Source organism: Alexandromys fortis, unplaced genomic scaffold, assembly GCF_014885135.2.
Source record: "Alexandromys fortis isolate MF-2015 unplaced genomic scaffold, M_Fortis_MF-2015_v1.1 scaffold_44, whole genome shotgun sequence".
NCBI lineage: Eukaryota > Metazoa > Chordata > Mammalia > Rodentia > Cricetidae > Alexandromys > Alexandromys fortis.
Genome location: NW_026067921.1, coordinates 3103591 through 3118754, shown reverse-complemented (window position 1 = coordinate 3118754; position 15164 = coordinate 3103591). Strand labels below are relative to the sequence as shown.

Genomic DNA, 15164 nt, shown 5'->3' with positions numbered 1-15164 from the left:
ATTACTGGGAGAAAAATCAGAAATAACTATATTTTTAAGTAAATTTTTTTAGCCAAGTAGTTAAAAAAAATCAATCAGTACGCCCCTCTGTGTTATTTTTGCTGAATGATATAAAACAGAAAGCAAATACTTGCTCATAGCATCATGACTTTCTCCAAGTCCCTGCTGGTGTTACCCAGATATGAGGCTTCTGGAACATTCTCCTGGTCTAGCCAGCAGCAGCTGTCCCTGAAACACTCACCTGGATGGCAGGGGAGGGCCACGTCAGTGGAGAGGGTCACCCTGTTAACATGTCTCCCCGAAAGCGGGTGAGCACTGTCTGTAAGGTGTTCCTTCAGATAAGGAACGACTCAACGCTTATTTTCTCCTCGGCTACACATAATTTTTGTTGTTAAACTAATGGAGCTCTTAAATATGACAGTCTGTCTTTAATTAAAAAAAAAACTATGCCTGGTCCATATGTCTTCTGACCGTGGCAGCATAAAACCTCCATATGTTTAAACATGCCATACCCTGGACTGTGGTACACACACACACACACACACACACACACACACACACACAAAACACAGGACACTGTATCCTCTGTAACTAAACCACTGAGTTGAGTAGGGGAGGATTTTTTTTCTTTATTTAAAATAATAGCCACATTTGTCGGACAGGACGTTTTGTTGTGCATTTTGTTTTCATGGCGGGGTTGGTCGCCGTCTTTAGACTTTATATGGCCTGGGTTGCCCAGCTCACAACAGAAACACCTGCACCAAATTAATTATCTCATAGCTTCTATTTAGGCTGCAGCTGTTGCTATTATGTTAATAATAATTTTTACCACCACTGTATACAACAGGTTATGGAAAGAATAGAAATATCTCTGGGGGGGGGGCTTCCCCTTGTCATTTCCATTTTTTCAATGTCAGAAGGAAGACGGGAGAAAACCGGGCAAATTAAGCCCCCAAAGCACACTGTAATTTTCCATCTCTGAGCGGATTTGTGAGAGCATGGCTGAGTGAAGGTAGCAGAGCGTCGCCCCCCACACAAAGATGGCGCGAGCAGAATTTGTGAACGCGGATAGGAAGAGGAAGGACCAGCAAGACAGGACGGGCTGCAGTGCTGGGGAGGTGAGTGCTTGCGAGGGGCGGGGGAAGATGCAGCAGTTTTCAAGAAATAATAAGGTGGGGGAGAGGAAAGCCATACAAAGAGTGGGTGTCCCATTGTTTGTAAAATATAAACACAGATGAATTCTGTCTTTGGTTGGTTCATGCCTTTCATTCAGCACAGCGGGGGTGTCTTAAGAAGTTGCCCTCTGCGAAATTTCACTAAATGGGAACGGTGGACCCTGCATGATGGGATTATAATCACACCAGCCACTCCTTTTACATAATTTTTTGTTTAAGATCCAGTAAGACCCCCTGTTTTTAATATATATAAAGCAATAGACATGTCTATGTCGATAAAATGAGGGTTCGCGTCACCCCCCCCATAGCCTGGTGCAAGCTAAACAAAAACCAGGGTGCTGTCCCCTTCTCTAGGTCTCAATGGATGCAAAAACAATATGAAATTTTTTAGCTGACAAGAACACGTCTGCTGTCTGCAGCCCCTGCTATAGCTCACCATGATGCCTACTAACCGAAAGATCAAATATTATCGATTTCATGGCGCTGCGTGCTCTGGAAAAGAAAAGCCATTTTAAAATTTGCATTGTTTAAGACATCATTTAAAAGAAAAGAACCCACCCTCCCCAAACCCAAACACTTTGGGATGTGAAAATGGCTTGTTTTCATCTCCTTCATGATTTTCTATAATTCTATTATTTTTAGCAGCTGGAGTCCAGAAATTATTTTTTTTCGACGAATTTAGGATTTTGCCGCAGTGCACATCTGCAGTCCCAGAATCCTCCGGTAAGTTAATCCTCCTTTCGGTGGGAAACGCCTTTAACCTTCTTGTGAATGAAATACCTGCAACCATTTTGAAATTTTTTTAATAGAGAGATTGTGTGTGTATGTGTGTATGTATGTGTGTATGCGTGTGTGTATTTTTGTATGCATGTGGTCATTGAGGGGTATGTCAAAGCATGCTTTCTTAGTATCACCACGGTTTCTGTTAGTTCTGAGAAATGCTAAGAAACATCTACCTCCATATCCTCTGCCTGTCACGATGAGTCTCCATGGCTTCCTCATCACGCTTTGTAAGGTAGCCACTAAAACACTTCCTGAGAATGGTAAACCGAGGAAGGCCCGGAGAACACGCAACTTCAAGCGTGAAGGATGGAGCCAGCGTAACTAAAGGACCAGGCCATGGCCACCTCCATTGCCACCGCCTCCTGCCACCTTTCCGAGCCCGCTTTGCTCTGTGGTTGTGCGAGCTGCAAGCTTTCCACGGCGGCTCTCTGCGGAATCTGCCCAGTGGGTCACTAGACGGCTTCTGTGTGGGGAGTAAGTGACACACAGTCTCACAAGAGGTATTTACAACTGCTTAGCCTGTTCAGCTGGAAATTAACAAAAGGATGGCACACCCCCAGCACGATGTTTTACAAACCAAAAGTCTGGGTCCATAAATAGCCCGCTTGACAAATGTAGAACCAGAAGCCGATTGTGGTATTTTTGCCTGGTGTTTCCTCATTATCATAAAGAAATTATTTTTAACAGGTCTTCTTAGAGAATCAATTTTGGCTGTTCTAAATGCACGGAAGATTGCTCTATTTCTGCTGGGAAAGGATCCTTCCTTCCCGGGGGAACTGGGATAGGATCCAACATGGACCACACCCTAATTTCAGTTTGTTTTCCCATCATTTCTGCCTATTGTCAAGTAGAGTTTACTCACAATTACAGTTTGACTTTAAACGAAGGTGTTAATCAAAAGAAGCTGGCTGTCCTCAAAAGGGGTCATTGTTTAGGTGTGTAGTAAACGCTGAAATAATGGATTGGATAGAGTTAAGTATTCAGAAGGCAGAAGAACCAGTGCTGCCTTATTAATATTTCTGCACAAACTGCAAATACAAGCGGTGTGTGTGCTTGTGTTTTAGTGAGTGTGTTCTAGGCTCATGTCTGTGTAGGCAAAGCTTGGTCTGCCCGTGGCTGGACTGCAGGACAATCAATTCTGAGCCTGTTAAACCAGCTGGAGACAGGTATTTGCCCCCATTTCTTGAAATGAATTACTTTCTGTCAAACCCATTGGGTGGACTCTTGGAAGAAAGGGCGTAAGAGAGAAGAAACCAAATGGTGTTTTTTTGTTTTTTTTTGGTGAAATGTGTTACCTGGGGTCAACTGTTTTAGCAATTCATTTCATAAAACCACTTTACTTCTTAGCTACTTATTTTATTTTCAAATCAACTCGCAGACGAACAGGTTTCTTTATTCACTAGGCATTTTGCTGATCTGTTTCTTTCTGGTGTAATGACAGTATTTGTCTTAATTTCACAGAAGTTATTCATCTTTTTTTTGGTACAAAATATGGCCCAGTTTTATAAGAGACGTGAACAAAAATCCTGAGAAATTTTAAAATTCAGCTAGCTGGCTTTAAGGCTAGTCAGCCGGTTATTTCTCCAGCAGATAACACTTGATGAGAGAGACAGCGCTCTGCATTGTCGCACGATCTACCTTCCTCTCAAACATGCTCTCTGTGAATTATCAATAGGGATCGAGCCTTTAATTCTAGGTTGGAACTAAAACACCCGAATTATATGCTTTATTTTGGCATCCGGCAAGAGAACAAATATAAGGTGTCTTTATCTTTCAGATCTTTCAATGGTACAGACATTTCTTACTGGTTTTAATAGTGTGCCTTTTTTTTTTAAATAGCAAAAAATGGAACACAGAGAAAGCAAGCGTCTAAAAAGAAGAAAAGAGAAAAATCCTCTGACAGCAGTGAAGTCAGTTACCTAATTTTAAAAGCAAGACTTTAATCGGGTCGACAAAATACTTGCACGTCTACATCTGATGATTAAAATTAGGGGTTGGTAGCTGCAGGCAGCACCGGTATTCCAACAAAATCCCTCTTCCTGTTCCATCTCTCTGAGTTAGGACAGGCCAAGGCAGCCCCAGCCAGCAGCAGGGTTTATTCTCCGGGAAGCACAGCAGAGACACAGAGGGGAAGGTCTAGACAATGGTCCTCACAGAGTGGCTCCCTCATGGTGGTGGTTCATAGAGCTACGGCGATATATCTTTAAGATAGAAATATGAGTCACTTAAAAAAATAAGCTGTCCCTACGGCCCAGCGGATGGGCAGGCTTCCTGCCAGTACCTGTATATAAGGACCTATTGTTTACTTGGTTAATTACAGTGCAGGCATGAAAGAAGGCAGGGGGCAACTTTCACTGTTGCCATTGTTTGGGCAGAAACGTAAGCACAATATAATAGACTGGAGACAGCTAACCCACCCCAACTGCTCCAGTTTTGACGAGCGCCAGTTGGGCAAGGCAACAACGGGGCCCATTCCAAGAGAAGACACAACTTCAGGCTATTGTCAGGATTCAGAAAAAATGCTCTCCAAGGATACATAATTAGTTTTGAAAAATTTGAAGTTGTTCATAAGTCCTATCAGCAACAGGCGCAAGTTTCTCAAACAATACAATAAAATTGCAGTCCCTGGGGAAAAGCACTCACGGCCCAGTGGGTCCAGGTAAGATGGAATTTCGAGGACTCAAGCTGGTGATCAGCACCTTGTTGCTGAACCGCTTGGTCTAGTCCGATGTTGTCAACAGACACTCATGGGAACTACATGGCTTCCTGGGGTGGGGGCCATGGGATTCCTGTCGGGGATCAGGAGGCACAGCAGGAAGCGGGGAAGGGGGGCGGACACTCCTGCAGACAGTGGATTGAGTTGCAGCTCGGGCCGGGGCGTTCGGAACGCGGGGGGAGAAGGGGGGGGAAGGGGAAGAGCCGGAATCGGGTCTCGAACTCTCATTGAACAGGAACGCGCTCCTCCCTGCCCACAGCGGCGGCCCCTCTGCCCGTCCCTTCGGCTTTCACTGGAACGGCGTCGGGACGCCCCGCCCCGCCCGGCCCCTCCCGGCGGCGCATGCGCGGAGCGCCTCGGGCCGGCGGGGACTACTTTCCGCGCCCCGCCCGCGCCCCGCCCCTCGTCCTCGCGCGGCGGAACGCTCCGCGCTGAGCGGCCGACGCCGGCAGCGGCGGGATACACGGTGCCGCGCCGCTTATAAATTGCTCCTTGTGCGGCGCCATCTTAAGCCCTCGCTCGGTGGCGGCCGCGTCAGCTCGTGTCCTGCGCAGCCGGGCGGCCCGGGGAGGCGGAGACGGAGCACCGTGGGCGCCGAGCCGTCAGCTCGAGGAGGCCGAGGGAGAGCGCACGGCCGCAGGGGGAACAGCGCGCGGGCGGCCCTGAGGTGCGGCGCCGCGGACGGCCGGCTCGAACCGCGCCAGCGGGAAACTTCGCGGGCCGGGTGGGCGGTGGGAGGCCGCGGGGGCGCGCGGGGCCGGAGCCGGGGCCGGAGCCGGGGCCGGGAGGGCGCGCGCCGGGAGCCCGTATGGGCGGCTGGCCGCCGTGGGGGGGTGGGGACCGCGGTTCGCGTCCCGGCTGGGGCTGCAGCGGGCGGGGTGGGGGGCGGGGTGGGCGGGGGCTCCGCCTCCGTGGCCCGCGGACGACGGGGGTGCGGGCCGCCCCCGCGCACAGGGGACGCCGGACTGGCGCGCGTCGCCTCCTTCCGTCGTGGAGAACGTATAGATAGATCTCTCTCTCCTCGCAACGACCTGACTGTGTGAGTTTGAATCCAAACAACTTTAAAGCCGTGGAGTCGCCAAACTCTTGGGTGCAGCGGGCGGGAGGAGTCAGGAGCGTGTCCTCGGAGGACGGCGCGTCCTGAACTCGCGTGGGGTCGGTGGCGGCGGGGCCGAGACCCCGGCGGGAATGGGGGGGGGGTCGTGGGCGAGCGACGACCACTCCTGGTGGGGGGTGCGCAGGATTCGGAAGCCGGGGGGAGGGGGCTCCTCTGTAGCCAGAACGCGAGCCACTTAGTGCGGGGTCCGCTCCAAGTGTGCTTTTCCTGGGCGCAGACCATCAGGCCGTGCGGGCGAGCGAGCGAGCGGTCCGACTCGTTCCGAGTGTTGTGTTCGGGGACCGGACTTGGGACGGACGCTCCCGAGCTGGACGCCCCAGGCCCGCTCCGCTGCGCCGCCGGGCTTCGGGGCAGCTTTGTCTCGGGCTCGGTCTCCAGACATCTGTGGGCTCCCCTCCCCCCGGGCCTGAGCGCTGAATGGAGAGTGGCTGGGCCGCTGGTATGCGGAGGTCGGCGAGAGGAAATCGAGGAGTGGTTTTAGTGAAACGAGAGCTTTGTGCCATGAATAATGGTGGCTTAGACCAGACAGCAAGCTCGAGAGACGGCTGCTTTGCCTTTGATGAAAGTCTGCCTCCTGTTTTTCACATGGCCAAGTTGTGAAGCGTTTTGTCTGGGATTTAGGAAGCCATTTCGCTATTTACTTTTGGCTTGCTGCCGTCTCGGAGCACTCCCTCGTCCCGGCAAAGAGGGAATGCAGCTTGCTCTGTTGGTTTCTAATTTAACGTCGCTTAGGCTTATTGGTTTTGTATTTCCATGTGTTGGGCCCAAACTTTATTTTAATTAAGGCCGCTGTTACATTTAGTTCACTTTTACCTTTAAATATTCAGAAATCCCCCAAATTTAAAAGAAGTGCCTTCCAGAGCGCCCTTTCTCAAGCATCAAACAACATTGATGACCGTGCTGGGGATAGTCATTCTGAGACCTAACAACCTTTGTCCTGAAGGCCGAGCCTGGACAATTGGTGGCCGGGGAAGTAGGAAGCTTGCAAAAGTCTTTCTCTAGGAGTAGCTAGCGCCAGACCCTCCCAGGCAGAAGTCCTTGAGGAAGCAGGCTGTCTGGAAAGCTTAGCTTGCCTGGGATAGAGTCCTTCTGGACCTCACAGTCGGAGGACCAGCCTCCAATAGGGAAGCGGTTCACCAGGCGCAGGTGTCAGGAAATACTACCTGGTAGACTTGTTGAGAGCAGTGCTTCTCAGCCTTCCTAATGCTGCGACCCTTTATTACAATTGTGGCCCCAACCAGAAAAGTTCGTTGTTGTTTCATAACTGTAATTTTGCTACTGTTATGAATCGTAGTGAATACCTGTTTTCTGGTGGTCTTAGGCAAGCCCTGTGAAATGGTCCTTCGACGCCCAGGTTGAGAACCACTGGCCTGACGAGTGTACATTGGGTATTAAATGCCCCCAGTTGTAATGATGGGGGGAATGGAAATTGTGCTTCGGCACCATTTTGTGAATGCCACCGCCAAGGTGGTTGACAAGGAGACACGTTTCTTAAATGTGTGCCCAGAGATGCTGGTGGTGAATGCAGGACAGAGATAGAGCCTGTGCACACTGGGGGTGGGAAGCTTGATCGGCACACTTGTAAGCAGTAAGTGGGCAGCGAAGACGGAGTCGAATGAATCTCAGTGCTTAGGTGAGGGAGTGGTCTGGGCCATCCACTGACTGCCTGGGTGTGCTTCTGCTCGGTCAGATGCATGCCTGATGAGCTGTTCAAAACCTTACAGATAGATGGTAACTTCTTCTTTCTTCCTTCCTTTCTTTTGTGGCCCCTTTCTGTTGACCAATGTTGAGAGCAGATGCTTTGGTGCCGGGCCTGAGGAGGCAGCCTCCGTCCTGTCTGAGAGGACATAGCTTGCAGAATAGTCAGTCAGGCCTTGAGGTTCAGTGGTGGCAGAGGGTGTAGTCCATAATGAGCTAACAGGGTGAAATGAGTACCAACTTGTGCTTTTACAAAATGAAAAGTGTCAATTGAAAGTGAATCAAAAGTTCTTAATCCTCTGGAGAAAGGTCTTTATTTCCTGTTTACCTAAGAAAGTTTCCTTTGTATTTAAGGCTGAGCTTCTCTTGACTAGGAACCTGGATTTATCTGCTGGTGAATCTCTGGAAGAATGCATATATTCTTCCTTGGGGAGAAAGGATTTTAAGAGGAAGTACACTATCTTAGGGCCTAGCCACCTTTTTTGAACTTGCTTGTGGTGTCTCTTCCCAGTTTCCAGTTGAGGCAGCAGTGCTTGTGGTCATATGGAGCGCCCTCGGGTGGACAGGACGCAGGTTGCTTTTACACTTCTCCCGCAGGTTTGTATGGGTGATTCTGTGGGGGAACAGTTGTGCAGGACTCCCAGGTAAGAGGCTGGCGTGAGAGCATGGCTGGCCCTTGGCGAGAGAACAGGCAGTCAGTACGGCAGTGTTAAGAGCTCTGTGCTTACAGTGTGAGACACCAGGGCTCGGGTGCTCAAGGGGGTAAAGGCCACACTGCTGATTTACTGGAGAAAATCATAAGAAGCTCTTTCGGGATTTGTCAGCTGTAAGGTGAGTGTGGTTCCTGCCTGTGAGCTGAGGACAGCGCTGGTTGGCTGGAGGGCTTGTCTGCACCTTCAGACCTTCCTCTCCACTCCTGGGGTAGAGGTGAGCACTTCTCTTAGTAGCATTGCTTCTGAAAATACTGTTTCAGATCAGTCTGGTTAGTTACAAGGGTGTGAAGCATTGGTTTTTGAAGCGAAATGGTCAGTTTACAAGGATTCTTAAGAGTTTAGATTTTGTTTTTGGATTCTGCCTTCCAGAATCTGGCTGAAATGAAATAGTGTTGACTGTGTAGAGACAGCTGGTGATCACTTAGCCTTTGGAACTCCAGGTTTCTTGCTGTAAGGGAGTATTATCACATTTGAGTGTGACTTTTGTTACTGCTTTTATATTTTTGAAATCTCATTTCTCTTTCCCCTTCCTTGCTCCATATCTCTCTTGCTCTCACTGAAATTCCTGGCCTATTTTTTCACTGTAGATATATATACAGGCGCACATATATTCCTAACTACAACCTGCTTCGTCTGTGTAATGTTTTTAGGGCTGCCTGTTTGGTATTGGCTAATTAATTGGGGAGCTTTTCTCTAGGGAAGACTCTCCTACTATCAGCATTCGACAGTTGCCTATAGTCCCCTGTGTATAGGGTTAAGTCCTCATGGTCTACCCCCACACACACTTTAGCATGTCCATGTACTATTAACTATCTACCTAAAAAATGTATAATACACATAATTATATAAATACATATATATATAGTTTATGTGCAATTTTCTCATCTGGAGCCAAAGACTTATCTAATAAAACCAATACTAGACATGAGAAACTCTTTTGAGTGGTTGGCCAGCTCTCTTCCAGTAGAGTCCCAAAACATACACCTATTGCTATTACCCTTGGTTGTTCCCAAGAGGTGGAGCATAAGTTCTTATTGCTAAAGGTGCCATGCACTTCAGACCAGGGCCCAGAGGACAGGCTTACAAAAGAGGGAGGCAGCCAGCAGTTCTGCACAGCTGTGATGTGATGCCTTCGAACCACGACAGTGACGGCCATTGCATGATAAGCCCTAGGGGTTCAGTAGTGGAATTGCATACTTTGGTGTAACCAGCAACTCTCTCGTTGGTCTTAATTAAGACTGGTTCAACAAGAAGAGAAACACCTGGTACTGGAAACCTGGCCAGCTCTCCGGGCGAATGAGTCATAGATCTTGGAGAAGCAATTCTCTTCATGGTGGTCTTCAGGCTCCTAAACGCTGGACAAAGTCCACCCCACTCACCTTATTTAAACCATTTCCTGGTTTCACTAGAAGAAGCCCAAGCCGCCAAGCTGAATGTAATAGTAGGCTAATTTCAAACTTAGGTAGAAACAGTGTTGACCTGGAGGTTAGCTGAGTATGTTTAATTTGGTAGTACGTTAATTTTGGTCATCTGGTTTGGGCGGGCAAGGTAATTGTATTGGTTCAGTCTTTTACTGCTAGCCTGATTTTTACTCCCAAGTTTGTAAAGTGGTCTTTGTTTAAATGGCAGGTTCTGGCTGGACTAAAAAAAATTGAACTGGTCTTCAGAAGCATCATGTAGAGCGTGCTGTGTCACAGCCTACAGTCCAGCACAGAAGGCTGAGCTCAGCAGGGGAAGGATTCTTGTGAGCCCAGAATGAGGCCATCTCAAAACATAACAAAATACCTCCTGAATATAGTGCCACAGCTGTGACTTTGTGCAACATGGGTCTTTGCAACTTTCCCGAACTCTCAGTCCCAGGCGTCTAACCCATCCCGTGGGCCTGTGTTTCTTCGTGGAGCTGCTGGAGAGGGTTTGTTTGCTTTCCTGAGACAGGGTCTCCCTGTGTGTTCCAGGTTGGCCTGGAACAGGTTCTGGGGTGCTGGGATTGCATGCACCAACACTGTGCCTGGCTAGTATCTTGTGTATTCCAGAAGTTTTCCTAGTTCTGGTTTATCAGCATTGGTTCAGAAGGTGGCTGTTATGTTCCATTTCTTATCGTGACAGTAATTTTGCTGCTGTTAGAATTGTAATGTAAATATCTGTGTTTTTTGATGGTCTTAGGACACCTGTGGAAGGATTGGTCTACTCGGGTTGTGATCCACAGGTTGAGAGCCACTGATCTAGATTCTGTGAGAACTGTCTCAAGCATTTCCAATTTTTTTCTTCTGTTTTTTCTTGAGATTTAACTCAATTTCTAGATTGATTTTATTATTAAAGCAGATGTATAACAGTTATGTTTAACAGTTTTGAAAGACTGATTTATAACCCCTGTATGTTCTTAAATCTTCATGTTATCTGTGGTCAGCAAATTTGACTGTTGGTCTGAAGGGGAAGGAAGAGTAAAAAAGCTGGAGTTAGGGCCAGGTTTTCCAGTAGCTGAAGGGGTGGGTGGTACGTACCTCTAAATGAATGTGTACTTATGGGCACCGGCTGCATAAAATGCAAGGAACGGAGTTCACTGCGAGATTTCTTGGGAGTACAGTTTGAAGATCTTAAATTTAGGTTAGAGTATGAACTGGTTACATTGCAGGGTGGTGGCTGCAAACTTTGTCTAGCATTTCCTTAATACAGATTTGCAGGTGAAGAGCCATGCACTTCAGAACTAGGGGGACTGCTGTAAACAAACAGTACATCACAGGTGAGCATTTTTTTTTTAATGAATGCTGTGTAAAACTTTGTTTTTGTACCAGTGGAAAGACTTTACAACAGCAGATGTAGTATTAAATGCCATAAGGTTCATTTAGATGCAGAAATAGAAGTGCGTTATTAGGGGACAGAGTGCTAATTTATTTTTTTAAATAGATAAGTTTAATGTCTTATTATTTTAATTTAGGATTTTAGCCCAACCACTTTGTGATTCCATGTCTGATAATGACCTGCTAGAGACCTTTATTACCTAGTTTTAATTGTGGGTCCTAAAGCAGAGCTCCAGACTTTGTCTGATCCTTTTCTCATCTTGGAAGTTGCAGTTGGAAGTCCAGGAATACCAGAAGAGCAGCAGGTACTTTGGAGGGCGAATAATGGCTGCCCAGATGGTGTTGCTGCTGCCCAGTAAAGCCCTGAAGTTCACTGCCAACGTTATATTTAAGAAAATGGTGGAAGCAGATTTTTGCCTAGAGTGGTGGTTCACTTTTGTACTCCTAGCACTGTGGAGGCTGAGGAAGTAGGGAGAGCTTTTGAAGGGGTGCTTGACTAATGCTCTGCCCTAGTGCTGAAGGGCCCTGGGTTTTTCCTTATTGCCATTCTATCCCAGCACATGCTGCTCTGTGAAATTTCTCTAAAGGCTCTATGAAGAGACTGTTTGATACCTGCTCTTTCTCCTCAACTAGAGGCAGCTGGAACCCACAGCCTTATCCGTTGCATCAGGGGTCCATTTAACAGTGTGGGGGGGGGGGAGTGATGAATAATTGGAAGAATGTCCTGCACACGGTGCTTTCCCGAGTCCTGTCTAGCTCTTACTGTCTACAGACAGACATGCTGTGATTTATACCATTCATGTCCCCCCCCTTTTTTCACTCCCACTAGTGATACTTTGTTAGGCATTTGGGGCCTCTTTTCAGTTATTGTAGTATTAGCCCAGTTGCTGCAGTTGTTTTGGGGGTTTTTGCTGCACCTGGGCAAGCTTTCTCCATTCTTGACTGGCATCCCTTGGCTCTTGCTCTCATCTCTGACCTGTGATGGTGTGACTGAGCTGAAGGGTCAGTCCTTGAGCCTCCCTGTTTAGTTCATGCTCACTGTCCGGCTTAAATAGACACTGTGATTTGCAATTGTACGCCTCGGTTTCCACCATGGTGCATTTATAAGAAGCAGCCTAAGCAGTGAATTGGGAACTGACCCCAACTTACTGGGCTGTAACTGCGGCTTTTTGTGTCTAAATCTCTCCAAATCTTGTCCTTTTTTATCTAGTATATCCAGCATTGATTCATTTTCTTGACGTAGCCACGACACCTCAGTCTTGGCTTTCACGGTGCGAAGGCCTTTTAGCTTCCCCTGCTGGATATCCTTCTATATCTGTTCCCCTCGGTGCACTCAGTGCTGCAGCAGGGGTGCTGCCACTCCTGTGCAAAAACCGGGACTTTAGCTCAGGTCCACAGTAACTTAGGCTCCTGTGTGGACCAAGCCTGTCTGCCTTGAGTCTCATTCAGGTTGGTGTCAAATCCTTCTCATAGTTTACCCTCTTCTGAAAAAAAAAAAAAGTATATATCACCCTCCCTTATTTGGTTTGCTAATGGCCTGTAAGGCAGTACGTACTGCTTTGTTTTCCCCCTTACAGGCCCTTCTGTTTTGTGTAGGTCACAAGGACTTGTGGATTTGCCCTCCCCCCCCCTTTTACATCTAGTGCTCCTCACAGATGTGAGGTCTGTGCATAGCGCACACTGTCGGCCCCTGTCCAGTTCACACTACCTTGGCTCTTGCTTAAGATCAGACAGTGGCTGTGCTTTAGTCTTGGTCTTGTTGGTTGGTCAGCATTTGTGTTTTCTTGCTTCTAGCATTGCACTATAGAATGGGACCTGTGGTGCAGGGACGGTGTTTGTGCTTTCTTAGCATCTTTAGCTGCCACATTGTGGCTGCAGACTGAAAAACTAGAGTCTTCAGATGTAAGCTTCGGTACCCATAGCCACAGGTAGCAGCTTTAGATGGATGGGACCCATTTTCCTCCCAGATGGGTCCCATTGCTGGAGCTCTAGTCCTCATCCTCCGTTCCTCTGACAGATCCCTGGGCCTGGCCTGCTGCTGCAGTGCCCTGGCCTGTTACTGCTGTACCTGCTTGGCTGCTGTCTCTTTCTTACAGGGTTTCCAGGTATAGCAAGAATAAGCTGCTCTATCACGATGCTGAGAACCAGCACCTGGGATGGGGATGAGGGCACAGGCAAGCCAGGCTACATAAGTGAGCTCTTGGTTACACAGTGAGACCCTGTCTAAAAGAAAACTATGAGACCACTTGTCCAGCAAACAAGCCTGCTGAGGGCTGGAGAACAGTCTGTGATTGAGCTGTGGTCAGCCTCACTTTGTGCATTCCACCCCCTCTTTTCAGTTGAAACCACTGAGCTCACAGTGTGGTTCTTAAAGGGTGTTGGAGCCCTATCCTGTGTGTGCTGGGTGGTCCATAGGTCGATGAGTTTTCCTTCGTGCTGCCTCTTTCCTGAGTCCTGGTCCCAGCGGCAAGGCCACCCTTCAGCAGGCCGCTGGCAGCTCTTCAGTGGGATCGTCCCCAGAACCTGTTAGCATTCTAGCGGGTGGTGGCTGCTGAAATGGTTGCTGAATAAATGAAGGAAATCTGTACGCTAAATTTGTGATGTTTGTGTCTTGAAACTATGTTCCTTTTATATAACAATATGGCAAATTGAGAAAATAAAACACCAGTGGGGTATTCATAATGTAGCTCCAGGTAACAAACGGCTCATTTACTGTTGTGTTTGGGGGCTCACAAACAAAGATGGGGGGCCATTCCTTGAAGTTCTTTGTATTAAAATAATAAAATACATTTCCCACGTCCGCACTTTCCACACATCACAAGACGCTGTACTTCTGGTCTGGTCCAGATAACACTAGATTTTACTAGATTGCTAGTAAAATCTAAATATCAGGAACCTTCACAGTTGTAAGGTTTGCTATTCTGGAAGTGGACCAGACAGTGAAATATCACATGGCTTGATGAGGCTGTAGGCAGGGGAGCAGCTGCTGCCTGGTCTACTGCTAGGGTCATTCTGCATTCCTTTCTTGGGTCCTTTCTGTGCTTTTAACCTTGATTATTGCTACCTAATGTTATCTGTGAAGTTTGTGCTCTGGGGTTTGTGTTTACTATTCCTTAAGAGTTTGAACACCAACATTCCACGTGACACTTTTTTAAAAGTGCCATGCCAGGGCACTGTCAGCTCCTCCTGGCTATGGCAGTTCTTTGTTAGCAAGCACAAGATGGGTCCACTAGTGTGGGTGGGTACACTTGAACACACTTGCAAATCTATGGTCTTCAGGGAGTTTAAAAGTCTTAAATATATTGGACCTCAATTCTTTTTTCTCACATACTGGTCTTGATGGCCTAATGAAATATTTTTTCACAAATAAAGCTATGGCTTTCATAGATCATTTTTGTCCCGTTGTTCACACAACCTTCTTTGAAAGTTCACATGAAAACAACTAAGAGATGACCTTTTTAGTAACCTATTAAGCAACTCAAAAACTCTTTTCTGTTAATTTTTTCATGTTTTAGCTTTGTCTGTTTAATTCACTTACGGTTGTCTTTGGGACGAGCATGTGCTCCTGCTTGCTCCTGTTTTGTGAGGCTGGAGCTGAAGAACAGTGTTATCTGGACCAGACCAGAAGTACAGCGTCTTGTGATGTGTGGAAAGTGCGGACGTGGGAAATGAAGTTGAGTGCACAGCCACCTCTGTGATGGGGCTGTCTAGTGTTTTTACAAAGTAGTGGGTCGAGTAGTGAGACTGCAGCATTTTTATTTTTTGATAAGCGCGTTAGCCCATTGAATAGTTGAGCTTAATATATGCTGAGCACTTTGCAGACTTGGATTAGGAACTGAAGGTGACACTCCAGTGATCCCTGAGTACTTGCAACCAGAGTTCTGATTGGTTTGATGGGGAAGAGAAACTTGTAACAAATGCTGGGGAGGGAGGGAGATTTTTCTTAAACGGGGAAGGAAAACATTGCATTACTTCTGGAGCCCTGCCACTGACTCTGCCTGTGTCTGAATGTGGAGGGCAAGTTGAGATGCAGAGATCTCTTTCTTGGGCATGTTTAGAGCCACATTGTGGAGTATGGAACATTGGACCATAGATACCAGCTGTAGTTAGTGTCAAGGAAATCGAGTGTGATTTAGGATTACTTAATCTGAAGTTCTGACCCTA

General features: G+C 47.5%; 1 protein-coding gene across 3 annotated transcripts in view; it reads left to right on the top strand.

The window, feature by feature from the left end:
• Window positions 1-5139: 5139 nt before the first annotated feature.
• The window catches only part of Ctnnb1 (catenin beta 1), a 29015-nt gene continuing 18990 nt past the window's right edge, over window positions 5140-15164 (top strand). Inside the window, exon 1 of one of the 3 annotated variants that reach the window (XM_050141476.1) lies at window positions 5140-5341. The gene's annotated coding sequence lies outside the window, so the exon portion shown is untranslated. Of the gene's footprint in view, window positions 5342-5638; window positions 5714-10923; window positions 10943-15164 lie in introns of those variants that run through there. The other 2 variants (XM_050141477.1, XM_050141478.1) reach the window with 2 other exon arrangements.